This window comes from Sarcophilus harrisii, chromosome 1 (genome assembly GCF_902635505.1).
Source record: "Sarcophilus harrisii chromosome 1, mSarHar1.11, whole genome shotgun sequence".
Taxonomy (NCBI): domain Eukaryota; kingdom Metazoa; phylum Chordata; class Mammalia; order Dasyuromorphia; family Dasyuridae; genus Sarcophilus; species Sarcophilus harrisii.
Genome location: NC_045426.1, coordinates 609,735,915 through 609,760,807, shown reverse-complemented (window position 1 = coordinate 609,760,807; position 24,893 = coordinate 609,735,915).

Sequence of the window (24,893 nt, the reverse complement as noted above, 5' to 3'; positions counted from 1 at the left end):
ACCTCAACAGATGTTTGGGAATCCCCATCGTTACAATGTCATAGTTCCCTGCTAGGTTTGTGACCTGTTTCCTGAGCTCCCTCTCTATTCTTCTTTCTGCTCAAGTGAGAAGTCCTATTTTCCTGAAAAGGGGGTCTGGCAAATACAAATAGCAAATTTGCTCTCTCAGTCAATGTGGAGAAGATGAGGCTTTTACTTCCAGAAGAGTTATGATGTTGTATTACGACAATATTATTTCCACTTCTCTCTTGGTTGATCTTCACTCAAATACTTACCATTATGCTTTCTTTCTTAGCTTCCTTGATTACTTCATGTGAATATATTTCCTTAAAAATATATAATGTTAACTGGCCAAACCTTTATCTATTCAACTTTCTTTTGGGCACACATTTCCAGAGCCAAATTCAAATAATGAGTCCCTTCCTATCAGGGGGTAGTGAGTGGTCGAATTCACCTGTTTGGATAAATCCCTATCATTCACCCTGTTTATTATATTTTGTGAAGGTGTTCATAGACATTGGTAGCTTTGGGTTTTCCTGTCGACTCTGTTATAGATATCATCTATAGTATTATTTATTATAATTACATATTATTTATAAGCCTTAAACCTATCAGTGAATTAGGGGGGTATCTATTTCAAGCATATGAATACTATCCCTGGCAAAATGGGTAGAGAAGAAGAATTTGTTCCAATGGCTATGAAGGAAGATGAAGTAAGTACTGTGAAGTACTTCAGACTTGGTCAGACTTCAAAGACACCAAGGTTATCCACTGCATCCCCAGTTATCCCCAGTTGTCCTGTTACTGGACTTTGATGACTCTGGAACAGAGAGTGAAGTTGATGATTATATGCAATTTTGCCGTGCCCAAATCCATTTTACCCACAAGTCAAGATGTCACCTGGTCCTCTTTGAAAACAAAGGACAAACAACAGTAACAACATTTCTTTACTGCTATTTTTTCTTTTCTATTAAATCTGAAGCAGTGGCTTCATTCTAAAAGTCCCCAGTGGAAGACAGGAAAACAAATCAATATTTAAATGAACAAGACTCATTCACAAATTGGTATGTGAGAGAAAAGTCAAAGCTTATGCAATAATTCAAAAGCAGAAATCCAAAGCTAGTTTAAGTCCTAATGTAGAATTGTGCTGGTAAATATTTAACAGCTGCTCTCTGTAAAGAATTAATCATGACACTTTTAAGTTTTGTTGTTATTAGTTTTTTCAGTCATGTCCATCTTTTTGTAAGCCCATTTGGGATTTTCTTGTCAAAGATACTTGAGTTGTTTGCCAGTTCCTTCTTCAGCTCATTTTACAGATGAGGAGACTGAAGAAAACAGGGTGAAGTGACCTGCCCAGGGTCAAATAGTGAGTATTTGAGGTTCAATTTGAACTCTGGAAGATGAGTTTTCTTGACTCCTTGCCTGGAATGTTATCACTACATCACCTAGCTGCTCTTACATTTAATTTGTATGAACATTTTTTCTATCATTAAGTTTAGATAATCACAAAATAATAAAGTAAGCTCTTATTTGTAGCATTCCCCAATTTCTAAGGTGTAAATGCGCTGAAAACTTAATGTAAACACTGAAAATTTAACAATTATCTCTGGAGAGCCAGTATGAGCTGTCTTCAGCATATTCCTGTAACTAAAAACATTAATAAGAATTTTGGTGTCAGAACAGTCAGAGTAGAGTCAGCAACTATTGAGTTAGGTACCCAGAAAAACTAACTGGGGTTGTGTGATCGTCCAGTTTTCTGAGGGCTTCAGATCTTATGGCAGTTTTTAATCTATTCCCTGAATGCATGTGAAACATTTTATTTGGGTTAATTTTCAATGAGATGTAGAGAAATAAAATTTAGACCTGGAATGGATCTTTAGAGATCATTTCTTCCCACCTTTTAGTTTACAAGTACAGAAAGGAAGGCCTGGTTAGAATAAGTTGGAGCCCAGGCTCTTTGATTGTAAATCTACTGCTCAGTTTACAACACTTTATTGATCTGGTCACTATGCAGCCTGAAGGTATGAGCCAAGCAAGTCAAACCACCACCACTATCACCTTCTCAGCTACTACCTCCCCTTAGATACTAATGGAGAGACTTTGAACTTAAGAATCTTAAAAAATTATCTATCTGTCCATCTATACATCCATCCGTCTAAGTATGTCATCCGTATATATGTATGTATTTATCATCTACCTATTTATCTGTGTATCCACCTACCAATCTATCTATTTATCCAAATATGTATATACATGTATATAGATAGGTAGATAGATGTATAGATAGGTAGAATTTACCTATCTATACATCTATCTACCTATGTATCCATTCATTTATCTATGCATCTATCTATTTACTATCTGTCTGTCTGCCTGTCTGTCTATCTATCCATCCATCCATCTACCTAGCTGCCTACCTATGTATGTATATATCTATCTTTCTCAGCATCTCTCTATCTCTGTCTGTCTACCTATCTATGTATCTCTCTCTCTCTCTCCTTCTCTCTCTCTCTCTCTCTCTCTCTCTCTCTCTCTCTCTCTCTCTCTCTCTCCCCCCCTCCCTATCTCCCTATCTATCTATATAAAAGAGAAGTATGTGTCCCATCTTCTTTGTACCCATATACCAACTGCTGACCATCTACCACCATTAATCAGGGAAGCTAGGAGCTCCGGAAATGATCTTCCTTTTAACCTCATTTTCATATTCAGTCATCCTGGGAAATAATACCTGTGGAAATAATAATAATAATAATAATAATAATAATAATAATAAACATTAAAAAAGTACTTACTATGTGCCAGGCATTATGTTAAGCAATTTACAAATAATATCTCACTCGATCCTTACAATATCCCTATAAAGTAGATGCTTTTATTATTCCCATTTTGTATATGAGGAAACTGAGGTAAAGTGACTTGTCTAGGGCCATACATATAATAAAGCTGAATTTGATCTCAGATCTTCCTAACTCAAGCCCCTACTCTATCCATTGTACCAGTTAGCTGACTAGGTGCAATCTACCTCTGCAGGAGCTGTAGTCCCTCACTCCTCAGTAGCCATAGTGATTGGAGACTCCTAAAATAAAGTTCTTATTGGGGTAGCTAAGTGGCACAGTGGATAGAGCACCAGCCCTGAAGTGGGACCTGAGTTCAAATTTGACTTCAGACAAGAACTTAATGTTTTCTAGTTATGTGACTCTGGGCTGCCTTAGCAAAAAAAAAAAAAAAAAAAAAATCTTATCATTAAATTCTTTGGCACTGTCAAATGGTTCAAGACTAGAAATTGATAAGATTTAATCTGTAGAAATGGCCATAAAGAACAGATATGACCATTTGTTTTGCAGCTGTACCCTGAGGACCATAGGATCTTTCCCTCTTACAGCTCAAACCTCCAATCAAGAGCACAATGTGAATGTGAGTCCTTGAGAGCATGTCCTACTTCCTTTTCCATTTGTAGCCTTAGCACTTAGTATAGTGCTTTGTATATAATAAGGTTTTAACAACTGCTTTTTCATTCATTCATTCATTTGTTCATTCATCCATCCATCCATCCATCCATCCATCCACAATCTTCCTATGTGTATAAATGTCTGTGCAGCTGAATAGTTGGAGGTATTACAGGAAAGACCTAAGCCTGGCAAAGGGCCTCGTTTACCCCGGCCACTCATGCATGCTGATGATTGCCTAGCTAGAGGCATAAATAGATGCATGTGCAGGATTTCTTTTACTCCAATTTTCAACATTGAAGTTTTTTTGTTAGCCACCCTTTCCCCCTTACCATTTTATCTCTTGGCATTCTCTCTCCTTGTCCTTAGGTGACTAGTGGCCCTCGTGTCGCTTTCTCAGTGCCCAATGTTCACACTGCCCCTTCCTCATCCCCTTGGCCCCCTTGTAACCCCAATCTAAGCCCTGTGCCCTCCACAGTGCCCCATATTCCAAATTTAATTCCTTTTTTCCTCCTAATCAAAAACACCAATTGTCTCAGTCTTGAATTTGAGAGAAAACAGGGAAAGGCAACAGAAGCCTATTGCAATAGGTAGACGCTAGTGAGGGTCTGTACTGAGATGGTGCCTTCAGAAATGGTGAGGAGTGCAGCGGATATGAGAATGACTGCAAAGGTAACACTGATAGCATCTAGCAAGGGAATGACTGAAAAAAGGGGAGGGATGGGGGAGAGTCAGAGGAAGAGGGAAAAGGAGAGGGAAAGAGTAGTTAATCTTTAATTATATATTTGGGATCTGAGGGAACATTTTTCATTAAATGATAGCAATGCTAAAGCAGATGATCACATCAGAACCCAAACAACTTGATGGAGTCCCATGAATATACAAAAGGAAAGTGATTTTTAAATTCTGGCTTTCTGAATGATTGACATTATCAAATATTTATGAGGAGCTTTGAGATGTCTCTTTTAGAATTCAATATCTTCCTTATGATAGCAGTTATGGTGAGAACTTTATCTCACAATATTTCTGGATGGGCTAGATTTGAGAGGTCTGGTTTGCACTTTTGACTTGATAAAGGAATGCCATTTTGTCACTAGTCAACTCAATGAATAGCTTCACATCAGAACTTTGCTTCCAAATTGTAATGCCATTGTTATAATTTACAAATAATCTTTATATTTAAAAATGAATACAAGATAGACTGCTTGAATGACTTGGAAGGTGGTGATTGAATATATTTGCAATTGGCTTTCTCTTTTTAGCCCAAATATACATACCAAAATGGAGTACCAAAGATATCCTCTACTTAGTTACATATATTCCCTATGTGGATGCCTTACTACTATTGTATTCTAAATCTGTGTCTATTAGTCATACTGATACTATGTATGTTTATGGGAGAATGTGTCTTAAGATCTGCGGTGGCTTGGAAACAGGTTTCCAAATTAGAAGAAGAAATAAAAAAGTAAATTGTCAATGCTGAAAAATTACCCATGCATATATCTTGTAAATAAAAAACTTTATTAAAAAAAAAAGAAATAAGAAAGTGGACAAAAATACAAAATCACTATGTAACCCAGAGAGTCATAGAGAAAGAGTAGAAATCTAGCATGACTAATATTTATAATACATACAAACATATATATATATATAATATAAATATATATGTACACACATATTATGTATATATATATATATATATATACACACACATACAAACACACACACACACATATAAATATCATTACCATAGAAGAATGCCATTTCAGACAATCAATCAATCAATCAATCATTAAATGCCTACTATGTGCCAGTGAAGAGAAGTTGATCTATGACTAAAACAGGAATTTAGTGAGCCCAGGATAAAATCACAAAAGAAAGGGCGGATAATGAGATGTATATTAATTGTAAAGATGTGGTCCTTGTTTGAATTATAAGAGAAGGCTACCTTTGGCTAAGCTAAAGATTAGGCATACCTCTTGATGATCCTTAAAAGACAATTAGAAGTTACATTAGAAGTTAATTTTACACAACTTTGTGGAGTGCAGTTACAGCAGCAGAAGTAGTAGTAATAGTAGCTAGCATTTATATTATTGTTGTTGTATAGTCATTCAGTTATGTTCAGCTTTTCATTTGGGGTTTTCTGAATAATGGAGTAATTTTCCATTTCTTTCTCTAGCTCATTTTACAGAGGAGGAAACTGAGGCAAACAGATTAAATGACTTCCCCAGGATCATATATCTAATAAGTCTTTGAGGCTGAATTTGAACTCAGATCCTTTTGACTCTAGTCCTAGAGTTTTATCTACTGTGGCACCTGCTGCCTCACCTAGTTGTGTGACCCCTGTTTTTATACAAAATGGTGGAAATGGAGGAAGGAGGAGGAGATTTTATTCTTTGCTAACATCTAGCAGCTGGAGCCACTCACTTAGTGGGAGACATCCCATTGAACAGTTTGAAAATTTATCAGTTCAAGACAATTTGGGACACAGTTGAGAGAGAATATTCATGATTCTTCAGGCATAGATTAATAGAGGCAGTGACTGGAGAGAGAGAATGTATCTTTAAGGAGCATCCCTGGTAGTGGAGAAAATAGTCACTTGAGAATTTAAAGGAAATACAGTCCTGGTAATTGAGAGTTAAAAAGACTTAACTTAGAGAAAGGACATTGGGGGCCCAACTATGAGCTCCAAAATAGAGTACCAAAGACATGCTTTGCCTTAGTCACATGTGTTCTCTACATGGGAGCCTCACTACTATTGCATTCTAAATTTTTTTTATTATAGTTTTTTATTTACAAATATATGCATAGGTAATTTTTCAGCATTGACATTTGCAAATCTTTTGTTCCAACTTTTTCCCTCCTTCCCTCCACTTCTTCCTCCAGATGGCAGGTTGACCAATACATGTTAAGTATGTTAAAGTATAAGTTAAATAAAATATATGTTTTATTCTAAATTTTTGTCTGTTCTTCATACAGAGGTTATGCATGTTTATGGAAGACTATGTCTCCAGTTCTAGCATTCTATCCCATTTTAATAAATGCCATTGCCTTAAGTTCATTTTGTCTCCTGAATGATGGTTATGGGGAAGCTCACAAGTGGGGGCTCATTGAATATAGCAAAAGCATCCTAGACCCAAAAAATCTACCTTAGAACCTGAGAGTAAGAACCACCCTTTGGGGAAATAAACAAAAGGGGGTACCACATGACACTGCAGAGAAATTACGTGATACAAATTGTCATCTTTCCAATGTCCATAAATCAAATCTCCACACTATTTTCTCCCTAACTCCATGTTGACTTTCTGGGATGTAGCTGATTGATGTAAATTCCTTCTTCTGATTTTTGCTTTCATTCTGGGTATTGGTTACTATGTGAGATCTTGCTTGATGTAGACCAGCATCCTGTTTATTTTCTCAGTTTGTTCCTTGGACCTTATCATCTTTTACTAGAATGGATTTTCTTTCCCTTTGGCCCTAGAAATTATCCATTAAACCACTGGCAGGTTATTAATTGTATTCTTTTCATATGGGGGAAAGATTAAAAAACATATCATTTGCTACATAGTAGAAAGAACTCTGTATATTAAGTCAGAAGGCTTGGGTTCAAATTTTGTTTCATATCTGTAAGAATTTCTTCATCTGCAAAATGAAATAGTTTAAGCTTTAAGTCTATGATCCTACAAACTTCTTTTGATTTATATTAGAACTCTAGAAATTCCACATTGGGGTCTTAGATCCTGACACTTAATTACCAGCTTCCCCCCTAGCCTTTTTGTGTGTTGCTTTTTTCCAGGTATATTATAGTGTCTGTAAAAGACATACAAGGCACAAATGTGATGCTTAAATAATGTTCAGATTTGGCTTTAATGGAACAGGGAAAAGAGAAGCAATGGTTGGGTTTCCCCTCTGTCTTTGAGTCATCTCAGAAGAGTCCATAAACAGTAGGAGATCTTTTAAACCAGATGGGTTGCAGAGCTTGGAAAGCTGAGCCAATTACAAAGGAACAGAAAAAAATGTTGCAAAAAATGAGGACGTGGCTGGGTTGCTGAGATGTGGTTTTTATTCTTAGAGCAGAATCAGTCTCTATTCACAGGGAAAAAGCCGATCATACCAAAAAAGAAGTTACCATATGCTAGTGGTCTGTGATGTCATGGACCATAATTTAGAGTCTATTTTTTTGCCCAGTGGATGGGAAAAAATCACTAACAAAACAGTTTGGGGTGTTACATGTAACATATGAAGCAGGTATAGTCTGAGCAAAATAATTAGATAAGTGAAATTAGTTTTTATTTCCCTTCCTCTCCTTTCTTTTTAAAGGATTCTATAATTTCAAAGGCCTAATGGCCTCCTGGTACTCAAGGATCTTACATCACTGTATCCCAGCTAGGCCTTCCCTCTGTGAGATGCCTTTATAATTTAGATTTTTCTGATTTCTCTTTGCCATCCCATATCCTATTACAAAGTAACTTCCTTAGTTTTGTCCATTTGCCTTGGGACTGGCTATCTAATCTGTTGAACTAATGTGAACTGGTATTAGAGGCAATTAATTGCTGAATATTTTATCTTTACTAGGAAGAATTTTCATGTAACTCACATTTTCAAAGGGTCAAGCAGTATTTTTATTCAAGGAAGAAATAATGAAATATATTTTCTCAGAATGGCCCTTGTTTAACTTGGTCTGTGTACTTTGACTTCTCTCATCTTAAATCAATCTTGTGAAGTAAGATTGCACGGTCCACTGTGGTTAACTGAATGGTGATGAGGACTCAGAAAGATAAAAAATTGAAAGCTCCTTGAACCTTTGCTGTATGATAATTTTTCTCCTCACACTGGTAGTGCAATAGCAAGAAATTCTCCAAAAACCATGCTCTTGGGACCATGGTCTTTCCTCTTCACTCCTTCTTCTTAAGTACCTCTTGTTTCTTGAATTCTCTTTATTTCACAACCTTGATCCCATTTTTAGGTACAAAATTGTTACGTACTTGTGGGGACAAATGAAATACAGAATGAGTAAATTTAGATATTTTCAAGTGCTTCTTGTTAATATATTTAGTTGGGTTCTGCTAATTGCTATACTCAAATCTCAGAGATTTCTTGTTCCATTCCCCGGTTAGTTTCTAGCCCTAATCACTGGTATCCCTTAGTCATTTCTTACTGGTTTCCTAATTCACTCCTACATTCAGGTAAAATAATTTTTTTCAGACTAAACTTGATTTAATAATTCTAGTCTTCATGAAATTTGCTAAATTTTAATCTGTCATATTTGTACTCTGCCTTGTAGGGTTGTTGTGAAATCACAGGATTCCAGATTTGTGAGGAGATGTCAGAGACCATCTAGTCCAGGGTCCTCAAACTACGGGCCGCAGGCCAGATGCAGCAGCTGAGGACGATTATCCCCCTCACCCAGGGCTATGGAGTTTCTTTATTTAAAGGCCCACAAAACAAAATTTTTGTTTTTACTATAGTCCGGCCCTCCAACAGTCTGAGGGACAGCGAACTGGCCCCCTATTTAAAAAGTTTGAGGACCCCTGATTCTAGTCTAATCTCAGCATGACATCTTAAACAAGTGGACATCCAGCCTCTACTTGAAAAACTCTTTGGAGAGGGACTTACCACCTCTCAATGAAACTCATTTAACTTTTCAACAGCTCTAATTGTTAGGAAAATCTTCAGTCAGGGACAGAGAGGATACATTTGAAGGCAGTTAGGCTGGTTGATGAATATCCTTAAGAATTGTTTCTGGCTCTAAAAAAATATTACAACTCCTTTGTTTAGTTATTTCTGACTTATTTCCAAATGATATACATCAAAAGGTATCTGGAGTTTGCTTACCCCAGATCAGTGTACTTAGCAAAAAGTTCTAGATCTCTTTGTCCGTTTCAGTGACTACACAGTCCCTGACATCTGCAGACCATCCAAAAGTTGGATAATGTCTGGATAGAGTCAACTTCCTAGGAGATGTTACACATGCACTTTCATTCTCTACACCAGAATGGATGGAGACGCAGTGGGTGGCAGTAAAGCAGACCACATATGTTTTCTTGTATCCTTCTTGTGTGATTGAATGAATCCCTGAAATAATTTTGTATACTGTCAATAAATCCTGTGGATAGGTCACTGAGTATGAAACCTTGTCCTTGTTTCTTGACATCTGAACCTAGATGGTACTACCTTCGAGTAAATGGTCTTCATGAGTTGTTTTGGTTGAAGCAATTCGTCATCCTGTGACCAACATGTTAATGAGTCTCTCTAAATTTAGCTAGGCTGGTCTTTCCAGCTAAGCTGCAGTTTGTTCTCTGCACGCATAGCCTTTGAGAACCAAGGGTCACCTTCACACTAAAATGAGGCACTGAAGTAATATTTGAAGGAAGGGAGCAAGATCCCCTGATGATTAAAAAATATGATTTACTATACAAAAGTTCAATTGATGTGCAACTTTTCAGGACCTGTGAGTTTTTAAAGTGAGGCATAATTTTTGGAAATATCTTTGCCATCCTTTAAAGGAACAAGTGACTTCTAAAATTTTCAAGCATGAGAACTCTTTAACATGAATTTTAGGTGCTGCTACAAATCCATTGATTGATTAAAAATATATAATGACAGAAACCGCTGTGTAGTTGAATTTGTATTTTTAAATCATTGTAGCTTCTTTCAAGGATTAGGTCCAATGTCATCTCCTAAGGGAAACCTTTCCTGATCTTTCTAGTTGCTAGTACTAGGAACAATGCATAGCAATTTCAAAATCTATATAAAAGCACCATATAAGGAAAAATCTAATAAACATTAATGAGAGGCAGCGAGGTGGGATGATAAATAGAATGACAGACTAGGAGTTAGCAAAACCTGAGGTCAAATCCAGTCTCAGATACTTACTAGGACTGTGACTCTGGGCAAATACTTTATATTCTGTGTGCCTCAGTTTCCTTATTTATTAAATGGGGTTAATAACAGCACCTACCTCCCAGAGTTATTGTATCAAATAAGATAATATATTCAAATCCTCAAAGCACCATATATATGTGTATGGAGGAGAAGTATCAAATCCTCAAAGCAGCATGTATATACCTATAGTAATATTATACATAATATATATGTTATATATAACATATGTATCATATATTATAATATTAATATAATATATAATATTATGTGTAATATATTATAATATATAACATATATATATTATGAATAATATTACAGTAGAGTTACCTCATACACACATATGCACATGGGCAAATATATATGTACACAAATAAACACTCACACTGTGAGAGGACATAGAAGAGATAGGACACTTGCTTGAACAGTTGGGAAGAGTATTATGGTGAAAGGAAGTGAAAGGAAGACAAAACTACCGGTTACTAATTTGCTTCTATTTTCTTTACTAAGGAGGATTATTTATACATTGGGAAATAAAGGATAAAAATGACTAATAAGTAACTGGAACAAGGGATAAGTGAATATGTTACAGTAGGAAAGCATTGGATTTTGGTTCAGAAGATCTTGACAACTTATTTTATTTGTGATGAAAATCATGAACATTTTTTGGCCTTAATTTATTCAGGTATAAAGTGATGAAGTTGAACCAAATGACTTTTCAGTGACTCAGAAGACCTCTAGAGCTGAGTCACTTGGTCTGGATGCATTATCATCCAGAGTACAAAAAGAATCATTTTTTATAGTTCTCTATCCTTAAAAAATCTTGTTGGAGACATAGGACTTACACATACATATAGAAAAAATGCAATTCAAGAGAATAAAAGAAAAGAACCAAATGAATAGTATAGAAAATAATAGATTTCTAGATGTTCTGAGAAGGCAAAGATAATTTGGGCTTAAAGAAAAACTTCATGGAATAGGTGGGGCTTTATTTGGGCTTTGAAGAAAGGGTAGGATCTAGTATCGAATCATATGTGGGTAGAAACTGGAATTGGGAAATGATGTGAACAAGGATAAGGGTAGATGGTGGATGGTTTTGGGGAGGATGAGTAAATCAGACTATTTAGAGGAGAAGTATCAAACAAAGATACTGTTGGAGATCATAAGAACACAGATTGAGAGCTAAAGGTCACTTAGACCAAGCCCCATATTGTTATTTTTAACTCAACATCTTGTACCCAAACATCCAAATGGGATTTCTATATGCCATTACATATGCACAAGGAAAAGGATGGAAGTCAATGACAGAGACAACATTCTGGCCTAAATCCTCTGACTCCAAATCTCACCACAACATGATAAGTTGTGTTATTTGAATGTAATGAAATACTATTGTTCTATAAGAAATAATGAGCAGAAAAACATGGGAAGACTTACATGAACAGATGCTGAATGAAATGAGCAGGACCAGAACATTGTATACAGTGATAACAATACTATGTGATGATCAATTATTTATTTATTTATTTTTATTTAATAGCCTTTTATTTACAGGTTATATGCATGGGTAACTTTACAGCATTAACAATTGCCAAACCTCTTGTTCCAATTTTTCACCTCTTACCCCCCCACCCCCTCCCCTAGATGGCAGGATGACAAGTAGATGTTAAATACATTAAAATATAAATTAGATACACAATAAGTATACATGACCAAAACGTTATTTTGCTGTACAAAAAGAATCAGACTTTGAAATATTGTACAATTAGCTTGTGAAGGAAATCAAAAATGCAGGTGGACAAAAATATAGGGATTGGGAATTCAATGTAAAGGTTTTTAGTCATCTCCCAGAGTTCTTTCTCTGGGCGTAGCTGGTTCAGTTCATTACTGCTCCATTGGAAATGATTTGGTTGATCTCGTTGCTGAGGATGGTGATCCATCAGAACTGGTCATCATCTAGTATTGTTGTTGAAGTATATAATGATCTCCTGGTCCTGCTCATTTCACTCAGCATCAGTTCGTGTAAGTCTCTCCAGGCCTTTCTGAAATCATCCTGTTGGTCATTTCTTACAGAACAGTAATATTCCCATAATATTCATATACCACAATTTATTCAGCCATTCTCCAACTGATGGACATCCATTCAGTTTCCAGTTTCTAGCCACTACAAAAAGGGCTGCCACAAACATTCGTGCACATACAGGTCCCTTTCCCTTCTTTATAATCTCTTTGGGATATAAGCCCAATAGTAACACTGCTGGATCAAAGGGTATGCACAGTTTGATAACTTTTTGAGCATAGTTCCAAACTACTCTCCAGAATGGTTGGATTTGTTCACAACTCCACCAACAATGCATGATGATCAATTATGACAGACATAAACCTTCTCAGGAATACAGTGTTCCAAGACAATTCCCATAGACTTGGGATGGAAAATGGCATCTGCATCCAGAGAAAAAACTATAGAGACTGAATAGATTGAATTATACTATTTTCACCTTTCCTTGTTTCTTTCTTTCTTATGGTTTTTTTCCTTTTCTTTTAATTTTTCCTTCATAACATGATTAATATGGAAATATGTTTAAAATGACTGTACACGTGTAACTTATATCAGACTGCTTGCTATGTTGGGGAGGAAAGAGAAAAACTTGGAACTCAAAATCTTACAAAAATGAATGTTGAAAACTATTTTTATATGTAATTGGAAAAATAAAATACCATTAAATGAAAAATAAAAGAACTTCATCATGATGATAATAGCAATAACTTGTTTTTAAATAGATTTTTTTTTGGTTTGTGTCTATGTTCACGTTGTAGTAAATGGCAAAGCCAGAAGTAGAATCCATTCTCTGACTCTGATTTCAAGTGGTCATTCCATGGTATCCTAGGACTGGAAAGATGAGATATCCATTAAGAACTCACATTTTATATCATCTAACTTTCCTAATATTTCTCAACTCTAGGGCTTTTCCTCTGTCATTATTTTTTATTTGTCTTGTGTATAGCTTGTTTGTTCATATTTGTTTGCTTGTTGTCTCTCTCATTTGACTGTGAACTCCTACAGGTCAGTGATTGTCCTTCATCTCCAATGCTTAGCACAGTGTCTGGTATAAGGTAGGTACTTAATAAATGCTCTTTCTAGTAATCATAGTGTGTTTTAAATTTTGAAGATTCAGAATTCTGATTTTATTATATAGTTATACTTTTATCAGATCTGCATATCTATTCCTGGGCTAATATTTCCCCCAATAGTCCATAAGATTTTCTGAACAACACCCCAAAGTCTCAAACAAAACAAATCAAACCAATTAAACCAAACCTCAAGATACTTAGCTGTAATTTCTTATTTTCAGTCTGTGGAGGTAATTTCCTCAAGTTCAGTCCAAGGTGGATATTCTAAGTAGGTGTGAATCTGTTTTTAAGGGCTTTGTCCCTTAAACAGTATCTTACAGGTTCTCTTAATAAGTCCATTTGTTTTCCTTTCTGGACTAGTGTTTAGAGGATCATTATGAAGGTCTTTCAAAAAATATACTCTTTAAACAAAACATTTTATTGTAAAAATAATAAACATGGAATGAAAAGAGAATGTTCAGTTTCCCACAGGCCTGGTAGAATCATCAGGCCCCTGTTTGCAGGAACAGGCAAAGGTCTGCAATAAGGATTTAAAAATTGTATATAATTACAGACAAGGAAGAATAACATCATTCAATTTGTGAAAATTCACCAAAACCAATGCATTTTTCCCTTTCCAAATTCTCAAGTCTAACTCTAAGCTATTTCCCACGCACCCTCATTTCCAGTTCTTAGGGCCAACCATTTTGAGACCTCCAAAGCCAGCTCTGGGGCTTTTTCCTGGAAAGCAGGACAATTCTGTAATAAGCATTTTTTGAAAGGCTAGAGACTTGCCCAGGTCACACAGCTAGTAAGTGTCTGAGGCCAGATTTGAACTCAGGAATATGAGTCTTCCTGATTGCAACCTCAGTGCTCTATTCATTGATTTAGGTGTCCCAGTTTTTAATCTCCCTTTTTATGTATTGACTTTACATATTAGAATATAAATTTCTTGAGGGCAAGGATTGATTTTTAGTTTATGTTTGTATCCCAGTGCTTAGCTCAGTGTCTTGCTCATAGTTGGTGCTTAATAAATGATTCTTGTCTGCCTGCCAGCCAGTAAAAAGAGAGATATCCATTTGTCTTGTTTTGACTTAATACTACTGTTATTTATCCTTGTTCTGAGACTTTGTGATTTGTGAGAGCAAAGCCTTAAGATAAAGAGAGTTTGGAATTTCAGACCTAAGCTGGCAGAGAGGTTATAGTAATATTTTGGGCCACTAGATCTTCCTAGAGTCAGTCTTGCACTGAAATGTTATGTTGGTTACACATGGCAACTCCTGGCTAATGTTAGGGCTAAGCTCAGTGACTATCCCAGCAGTAAGTGTAAACCTCTGGACAAATATTGGCAAAATACTGATATTGTGAGAATTTACCTCTTTGATGATTCTCTCCTTGGTGACTCTCATGACTAGTCATTAATCACTACCTTGGGTGCCGCTGGCCCAAGGCAAACTCTTTATTTCTTTCCTGCTTATTGTTCTACATGGTACAGAGTCTGGGTACACAATTGATATCCTCAACCTTTCCCCTTTCAGTAGTGACAGTGATAATGATTATTGGAAGTCTTTCCTGATCTCCCCAGCAAGGTATCACTTCTTGAAATTATTTTATTTTATTTTTATATCTACTTATCTTTATACATACTGTATTCTTACAATAGAATGTAAGGGCAGGGATTCTATTTATTTTTTGGTCTTTCTACCTCTAGAATCTAGCTTAATGTCTTACTGTGTAAAGTGCCTAAGAAATGTTTCTTAAATAGAATCAAATTGAGAAACAGATTATCAAAAATAATCTAGAAAGCATTGCTTGGGATTTTGATGTTATAGAGAAGAAATTAAAGTCCATAGGAACACAAGTGGATTTTCTCAACACTGATTGAAGTTAGGGATTTCATAAGAAAAAAGTACATTTGGGAACTGAAAAGCTGGTCAAAAAGATACTGGCAGTGAATGGAATTTGAATTGCTGGCCCATGTGTACAGATAAAATAATGATGAGCATGACTTGATTAGGAATGGGCTGCCTTTAGTGAGGGAAAGTAAATAAATTTTTTCTTGGAGACTTCAATACCTGATTAAAAAGAATTTCAACTGAAGATAAAGAAGGATGTAGATATATTGCCTACAGATGTCCATCAAGCCAACTACCATAGATGGATTGCTACTAATATGACATAGGAAGAAAATATCAATCATTTATAAGATGCAATACCTATGCTGAGGGACAGCATTTAAACTCATGACCTCAAATGTCTACATATAACAGGAAGGATAATAAAGAAAAAATCTTAGGGCAAAGAGTAAAGTTATTTTCTTAGTTAAGTATCTTTGAGATTTGATAGTATGAAGTGCATGACTGGAATATGTCAATGGAAGGGTATACCTTGTTAAAAAATACACTAGATAAGAGGGACAATGGAATGTCACTGCATATTAAAAAAACATCTTACCTGGAATTGGCAAATCTGGTAGAAATCATTTGGGTTAGGATCAGAGGAAGGGAAAACAGAAGCAATATTTGTTGGCAGTATACCAGAAACCATTTTACCAGGAGAAGGAAAAGGATGATGAACTCTTTAAGAACTTTAGAATGTCACACCCCAAGCATCCCCTGTATCTTATTCTGTGTTTTATCAGAAAGTCAAGATCTTTTAAGATTCCAATTGGCTTCATGGGTTAAATTTAATAAAATGAAATTTCACAGGAATAAATATAAAGATTATGCTAATGAAGCTCAAGCTGTGGAATGACTTATCAACCTTGAAAAGCCTTTATTGTACAAAGATCAGGTAATGGAGTTGGGCCCTGCCCTCTCATTCCCCTGATCTAGGAGCAAGTTCCCACTCTGCTTCAACACACTGTCATAATATCTTCAAGTTGGAAGAAACTTTAGAGGACTATCTAGTCCCACTTTTATTTGAATAAGAATTCTTTCTCCCAATTATCTGAGTAGTGGTCATTTGCCCTTTATTTGGAGACCAACAGGTCTTCCAAATGCAGCCCACTTTGCTTTGGGTTAACTTTAATTTGCTTCTTGCAAAGCATCTACCCAAAGAGATAGTAAAAATGATTTGATCGATCAAGGGAGGTTTAAGCTGGAGAAGACTTTGGGGAAATGGTCAACCATGATACCAGTTTTCAAGTTTTTGAAGGATTACTACATGGATGAAGGATTCCACTTGTTTTGCTTGACCTCAGAGGGCAGAATCTGTATAAAGGTGTGTTTTGGCTTGATGTCAAGAAAGCTTTCCAATAGTTGGGGCGGGGTATTTCTAACATAAGAACTATCTAAAAGTAAAATGAGTTTTTTGGTAGGTAGTGAGTTTTCTATCATTCAAAGTCTTCAACAGATGTTGCGTGACCCCTTGTGAGGGGGTTTCATAGAGGCAATTCTTTTTTAAGTATAGATTGGACTAGTTTCCTCTTTTGATGTTGCTTTCAACTCTAAGATTCTAATTTTCCCCCTTGACTATTCCAACTGTCTGTAAACATTCTCTTTTTAAAAATTTTGCAACATTTTAAACTTCATAGCACATAGTCTATTCTTTAATTAGATTCTGCTTGCATTTTTTTCTCACTAATTAGAATTGCAGAATTTTAGAGTTGGCTCATATCCAGTCTTTTTCTTTCCATTGCCACCCTCATTTAAGCCCTTCTTACTTCTTAGCTACACTATTACAATAACCTCTTAGATGATTTCTTCATTTCCTTTCTCTTTTCCCTCCAACTGATACTTCATCCATCTTCCTAAAACGCAATGCCTAGCACATCACTTCCCCACTCAGAAATGGTTTGAAAAATTAAATCCATACTTTTTAGCCTAATATCCAATGTTTCCATGATCTGGTGCCAAACCTACCATTTCAACCTTACCTTTCACTAGTTTCCTGGTCTCAAGCCAAACAAGATAACATTAAATTCACCAAATACAGATGATATTCTGTTACTTCTGAATCTTGGATGTCTCTTGCTGTTAAGACCTGGTTTCCCAACATCAACTGTCAAAAACTAGCCATCCTTTCTTGATTGCTCTAGGAGAAGTGATCGATCCTTCTTCTATAGTGCTTTATTCCGGGTTTCGTATATAATACACAACATTTGCATCATATACATTGCAGTTTTTTTTTTAACTTTCATTATCTCCCCTGGATATTTTTGAAGGTCTAGAACAGTGGTTCTCAAACTTTTGTTTTCAGTATCTTTATCCTATTAAAAATTATTGAGGATCTCTCCAAAGAGTTTTTGTTTATCTGGATTATATTTATAGATATTTACCATATTGGGAATAAAAACTATTTTTGAATTTGTAGACCCTCTAAAAGGGTTTCAGAGATCCCTAGGATTCCCAGGGGTCCTCAAACTACGGCCTGAGGGCCAGATGCAGCAGTTGAGGATGTTTATCCCCCTCACCCAGGGCTATGAAGTTTCTTTATTTAAAGGCCCACAAAACAAAGTTTTTGTTTTTACTATAGTCCGGCCCTCCAACAGTCTGAGGGACAGTGAACTGGCCCCCTATTTAAAAAGTTTGAGGACCCCTGCTAGACCATACTTTGAGAACCACTGGTCTAAAACATTCCTTATTTATTTTCCTGATCCAGTTATGAGTTGCATCACAAAGGGGAAATCTGATGCTCTATTCTGCTAATGTATTCTAATGAATTAATGTAATGATAACACAGGAATTACTCAACCAGGGGTTAACAGATGTGTGAATATTTCATAATGAATCACAGAATCTTAGTGGAAGATATTTTGATGTCAGATGACTTAGATTCAACCCTCTTCTTTGCTATTTATTTCTCTTTATGTCTTCTAGCTTACCGATGCCCTTTCTTAAATATGGTACCCTCATATTGAACATATTATTATAGATCTTATCTGGCCAAGACATGGTGTAGGGGCACTATCTGTTACCTCCTTTTTAATAGATCCCATGCATCTATTAATATAGTCAGATTAGTTTTTTCATCTCCATCATATTTTATTATTGACTCCTTTTGAGCTTGTAATACACTATAATCCCCAAGTCTGGATCTGCAAGCAATACATAGTCTCTGACTCACTATCCCAATCAGGTTAGTCCATACTTTGGTTTTATGACTTGCTAGAGAATATCTTGTAGGAAGACCATTTAGGAGGCAGTATATCTCCTAGAATTCAGAGGACCTGATTTCAAACTTCTGTTCTGCTACTTCATCTATGTAACTTCAGACATGTTGTATTCCATCTCAGGGATTGTTTCCTTAGATATAAAATACAGGTGACGAGGTACTTCTAAGATTCATTCCAAATATATGCACTTAAGCTCTCCCACACTTGATTACTCAGCTTTCTGTATTGAGTGGGTCTTCCAGAGAAGCGAGCTCTGTTTAGTATCCTATGGCATCATCCTTATTCTAAAAGGAAAGCACCTGTATAAATATTTAGAGATCATATTTACATATTTATAAAGCAAAAATGACACTAAGCTCAAGTCATTATGCCCTAAGTGCATCTGTAACTGTTTATGTTCTCATGTGTGTAACTAGAACTCCATCATGACCACAAACAATGGGAGGAAAGGGGGTGCGGCGTTTGTTGATCAGCCATGCTGTGAAAAAAAAATTAGCCCTTTTTAAATTTTCTGTGCAGAATTAGGTGGTATTTTTCATGGTCAATGACATCCATAGTAATTATCAGGTGTTGTTTACTGCTCTCATTTAGCATCAAATCAATGAGAAGGACAATTCCACAGTTTGGTTGTTTATTTTTTTGCTCATGGTCTCTCTTTGCTATGGATTGAGGGTGAGGGGCTTTGCCAGATAGTCAATAAGCATGTACTAAGTACCTGCTAGGTTCCAGGGACAGCGCTAAGCACTGGGGGTATGAAGGCAAAAACAGTTCCTGTCTTCAAGGGGCTCACAGTCTAATGAAAGAAACTTCATACAGACAATAATGTACATACAGAAGAGGTGGAAGGTAATTTTAGAGGGAATGTAATAACAGAGTGTGTGTGTATATGTATGTATGTGTGTGCACATGCACATTTTCATTTGAGTCAGACTATTTGTGAGTATTGTCAGTGTGTCCTAATAGCTGATGTACTGGGAAGACTTCCTTTGACACTAGCTACTTGGTTACGGGCAAACAACTAAAATTTCTGAGACTCAGTGTCTGTCTGTAGAAAGAGAAAGACAGTTACAAGTTTCTTCTCCTCTCCTGCTCTTCACTTTAATCAGTTATACAGGGTCATTCAGAGACTCAAAGGAGGTAATGGAGGTCAAAATCCCCCTCCTGTCCCTGCTTCGGATTCTCCAGAGTTTGTCATTGTTCCTCAGATGTTGTGACGTCCCTTGATTTCTGTGACCATATTCATGTGCTAAAGTCATGGACACTAATTGCAAATTATTTATTAAAAACCTTTATCAAACTTCTGATAGGTAAAGAGCTCTCCTCCCATTCCCTTCAAGACTTTGGATAATTTGGGGTCCACCTGCCTTTTTTTTGATTCTGTGATTTGTCTCTGTGATACTATGCGGTAGCCAAAGGACCAAAAATGGTCCTTATGGATACCTAAATGTATCCTTACAGTCATATAATGCCCTGCCCTCACTCTGAAAGGGCAAGAGAAGTGGGCTCATTATGTCATTAGACACACTCACCCTGACCGTGGAGAGAGAGGCTGAATCGGGCAGATTTCCCGAACCACTTCAGAAACTATGAGGTGGGTAAGATCAGTACTTAATTCTTCATGTCAGGGGGCCAATTGGTTTATGTCATATGTTTAAAGTATAATCTTCCTCCCACTTGAAAACATAACTCCCTGCTATCATGAGATCAAAATTTAGGCAAAGGCCTGGGACCCTGCAAAATTTCAAGTCATAATGTCTTATAATTTATGGCAGAACAGCTGTTATGCTCCTAGCCAAAAAAGAATTAAAGGATCATTTTACTCTAAACTGAAATGACAAAAACATGATCCCTTTCCTTTTAATCCTCCACCCCTTTGGAAATTTACATAGAGTAGAGACATAGTCAATTCCACTTTTGCTGAAATGGGCCAGAATCTCCATTTTTGTTGTCATTTCAAATGATAGGAAGTTTGAACTTAACTGTTTCTGGACAGAGCAGCTGAGATTTCACAGAATTATGTAATTTAGAGCTTTAACTAATCCAAGGCTTCTTAACCTAAGGCCTGTGACAAAATTTTTTGATAACTATTTCAATATATCATAGGCAATGAAGTGGTGCAGCGGACATAGGGGACTGAAATCAGAAAAACTTGAGTTCAAACACAGCCTCAAAAACTAGTTTAGCTTTTGACTAACTGGTCAAATCACTTAACTCCTATCTTCCTCAGTTTTCCTAAATAGTGTTTTTTAATGAATAAAATAAAAAACACAGGATTACAAAAAAACCCCCAACAATCAAAAAACACCAAGCATAATGAGGGGGAGGGAATAACCATTATTAAGAGCTTACTATGTGACTTGACTGCCACTTTGCTAAGCACATTACAAATATTATCCCATTTGATCCTCATGTCAACCCAATGAGGTAAGTGCTATTATTATCCTCATTGTACAGTTGAGGAAACTGAGGGGGGAAGAGGTTAAGTGATCAGTACAACTAGTGCCCACAGGCACTCATCTTCTGTCTCTCCTTTTCAGTCATAACAAGGCACTTTTTCTTGTGTATAAAGTCAATGCTATTTTTACACCTCCAGAAGACTCTATCAGAGTCAGCAAGGATTTGTACTTTTGTTTTATTTATTTTTTCCTGTGGTGGGGATAGTTTTAAGAAAATTGAACTAAATTTGTTTCTCCTCTTGATTTTCCTATTTCTGTCAGTGGGATGCCTTCTCACCTTGGGTTGAAATGTTGGAGTCATATTTGACTCTTTCTCCATTCTTCATTTCCAAGCAGTTGTCAAATTCTGCCAGTTTTACCTTTCACAGTATATCTCACATCTCCCTTTGCCTCTTTATTCTCACTGTTGTCATCTTGGTTTAGCTTCCACTTAGGTAGATGATCATAATGGCTTTTCCATTCCTAGTTTCTTAGTTTATCTTATAAAATCCTGCTGTCAGAGTGATCTTCCTGTGTACACATCTGATCAAATCATTCCTCTGCTATAAAAAATGAAACAAAATAACCCCCAAATCGTCCAGAACTTTTACTGGCTCCCCATTTATTTAATAAAATGAAAATTCTCAGCCTGGCATTCAGGAACTTTCACAATCTGTCTCTCTAACCTATCTTTTAAATTTGATTTTATACTACTTCTGTCAACTTGGTGCTATAATCCAAATGAATAAGGCTACTCACCATCTATTTCCTGAACATATCTTTATATCTCTTCTCCTTGGTTGTTGAAATCCCTGAACGTTCAAATTCCTCTCCTTCTTTCCATCTTGAATCTACTTAATCTTTGTCTGTTTTTCCACCATCAAATGGACATTTCATTCATTTGTTCATAGTCAAAGAGTAGCAATAACTGATAATCATAGAATCTTTAAGTTTACAAAACACTTTTCATATATTATCTCACTTGAAGCTCACACCTTTACTATATGAATACTATGGCTATCATTATGTCTATCTTACAAATGGGGAAACTAATGTTCAAAGTTGGGGATTGTATTACCCATGGCCACATAGATAGTTGATGGTTCAGCCTTGCTTCTTTTCTCTACTTTGGAGGCAGGTCAACATGGTTATGTGAGTGCTTATATATCAGGAGTTGGCTCTCATAATACCTGGGTTGTCATCTGGTGAGTTCCATCCTTTCCCTGGAAGATCTCAAAACATGATTGTTTAGGAAATTTCAGGAAATTGGTGAATGGAAAAAAGCAGGTAGACCAGTAAGGAAGCATATCATAGCCTATGAATGAAAATTTTATTGTTTTCAAAAAACAGACCCCCTAGAAGAAAATATCTGTGACCCTATTCCCCTAGTGCTTATCTATCGTAGACAAGGGGCTATATAGTAGGTGTTCTGGGTCCATGCAAAATTTTCTCAGGGAGCTTACAAATCTACAAAATAAAGTGTATATAGAATCTATGTGTATATAATGTATATAGAATATAAAGTGTATATAGAATATATAGTAACTTTAATGTGAATTATAAAAGTAATTAATATACAAATAGTTAAAATATGAATTAGGAGAAAGAAAGGGCTATAAGGAAAAGTACTGTTGACAGTGAGATTTGGATGTGGGAAAAGCTTAATGAAAAATCACTTTTCACTTTTTACTTCATTATGTTCTCTCAAGCACTCTCTATGGTAAGTTCTATCATTATTCTCATTTTGTAGCTGTGTAGACCAAGGCATAGAGAAGTTAAATGAGTTTCTCAGAATCATATAAGTACTACATATTATGGGCTGGATTGCAACCATGCCTTCCTGACCCAAGATCTAGTTCTCTATTGCCCAGTAACGAGCATCTTTGTGATATCCACAATTGATACGTACAGACAAAATTCTATGAGGGAGAGGTTAACAATTGATTGGGAGCATCAGGGAGAGAGATGACAGAACTTTTAAAGATGAGTGGAAATATGAATAGATAGGGAGAGACATTTTGGATTTAGAATGACACAACCAAAGGTGTAAAAGTGGGAAAATGTGAGCTGTGTTTGGGAAATAGTATTCATTCTACTTTAGGGAGAGTATACTAGACATTTAGGGGAATGCAAGGAGCTTTTGTTCAGTTCTATTCAATTTTTTTGTGACCCCATTTGGGGTTTTCTTGGCAAAGATACTAGAGGGATTTACTATTTCCTTTTTCATTTCATTTTACAGGGAAATGGAGGCACATAGGGTCACACAGCTAGGAAGTGTCTGAAGTCAGATTTGAATTCGGTCTCCCTGACTCTTATCCATTGCACTACTCTGGCTGTCCCAGTGTTAGGAGATTGGACTGGAAACAAGACTCAGAGACACAGTCAGACCTGTGCATTAGGGATTTTAATCTGTCAGTAGTATGCAGGATGGGAGACTTAGGCTGGCAGGAAGATCAGTTAGGAAGTGATGGAAATTGCCAACATAAGGCATTGACAATGGGAAATTTGAGCTCAGGAAAGTTGAAATGGGATCTATTACCAACCTGTCACCATGGTAAGACAAAGTATTGTCACTGTTTCCTTTGTGTTAAACCTAGAGTTTAAATCCAGCCTTTGACACTGTCAAGCCATAGGATCAAGGCACATCATTTAATGCAAAGCTTAGTTTTGTCATTTGCAAAATGGAATTGAAAATCATACCTGCAGATATAATATCTCACTCACAATGTTTCTGTAGGAATTTAAAGTGTGATGCAAACTTTAAAGCCTTGTGTTAATAATGTTTATTACTCTCATCCAGAATCCTTGTTTTGGAGTTCAAAGCAAACCTCACAAGGTATCTGAGTCTTCCGTTGCATTCTCAGTTGGCTCCTGGGGAAATGTCTAGCCTTATGGAGGCTGTTGGAGATTCAGGATATTCCATTTTGATCGAACCGTCTAAGACAATAGACCAATTTTGACCTAAAGCAGCTCCAAATCCAGAGCTAATCAAAAAATCAAAGTACTGAGTGGGTTCCATCTGGCAGTCTTATTTCTAGTGCTTCCTTTTAATTTTATGGTTTGTTACACCAACCAGTTAGCTTGTTGTATCAAAGTGAACACCTGTCCCTTGTGAAATGGAGAAAGACCTCGTGAGGCAGCCTTGTCAGAGATTTTTGTCTGACACTCGCCTGAGACTGTCAACTTGGGGTTCCATTGCCAAGTCACTGGGAAGCTGTTCTCTTTTTTATTCTGAAAGGTGATTTCACACTTCAGCCCCTCCCCCTCCCCCCCAAATCCCTTGGTCTAAAGTGGCAGAATCAGCTTCAAGTGAAGCGTATAGTAACACTGCAGCAGAGAAGTGGACAAAAACAAAAGCAAAAAAAAAAAAAAAGCCCCCAAATCATCAGCCCTCAAAATCACTGGGACTTCTTTATATTAATTCCTTATAGCTGGAATACCATCCCAGTGTAAAGAGGTTCTGAATTTCTTCCAGAGGGTAGTTGGTTATAGCTTCCCCTTATCATTCTAGAGTACCTTAGAAGGATTTTAATTAATTTAATTAATATTATCAACTCAAGCCCCAATTCCAGTGTACGCCCCCTCTTATTACTTTCTAGTTTTGTTTAGCTAATTAATATCAATTAGCTTTTACAAAGGGACATAGAACAGAAATTATAAACATTTCCTCCCCTACCTGAGGGCACATTCTCTTCAATACCACTTTGATCCTCAGAGAGAGTTTTTTTCGACTTAAAGCAGTTTCTATATAGTATTTTCTCCATCAAGTTTATTTCCAAATGTGGCCGGCTGGATGGGTGGGTATATATTTGTTTCTGATATATGTTTGTTTGCTTTGCTGGGCAGGCAAATCAAGGCGTTTGCTCCTCACTCTGGCTTCTGGGAAATCCTGGCAAAGATCCT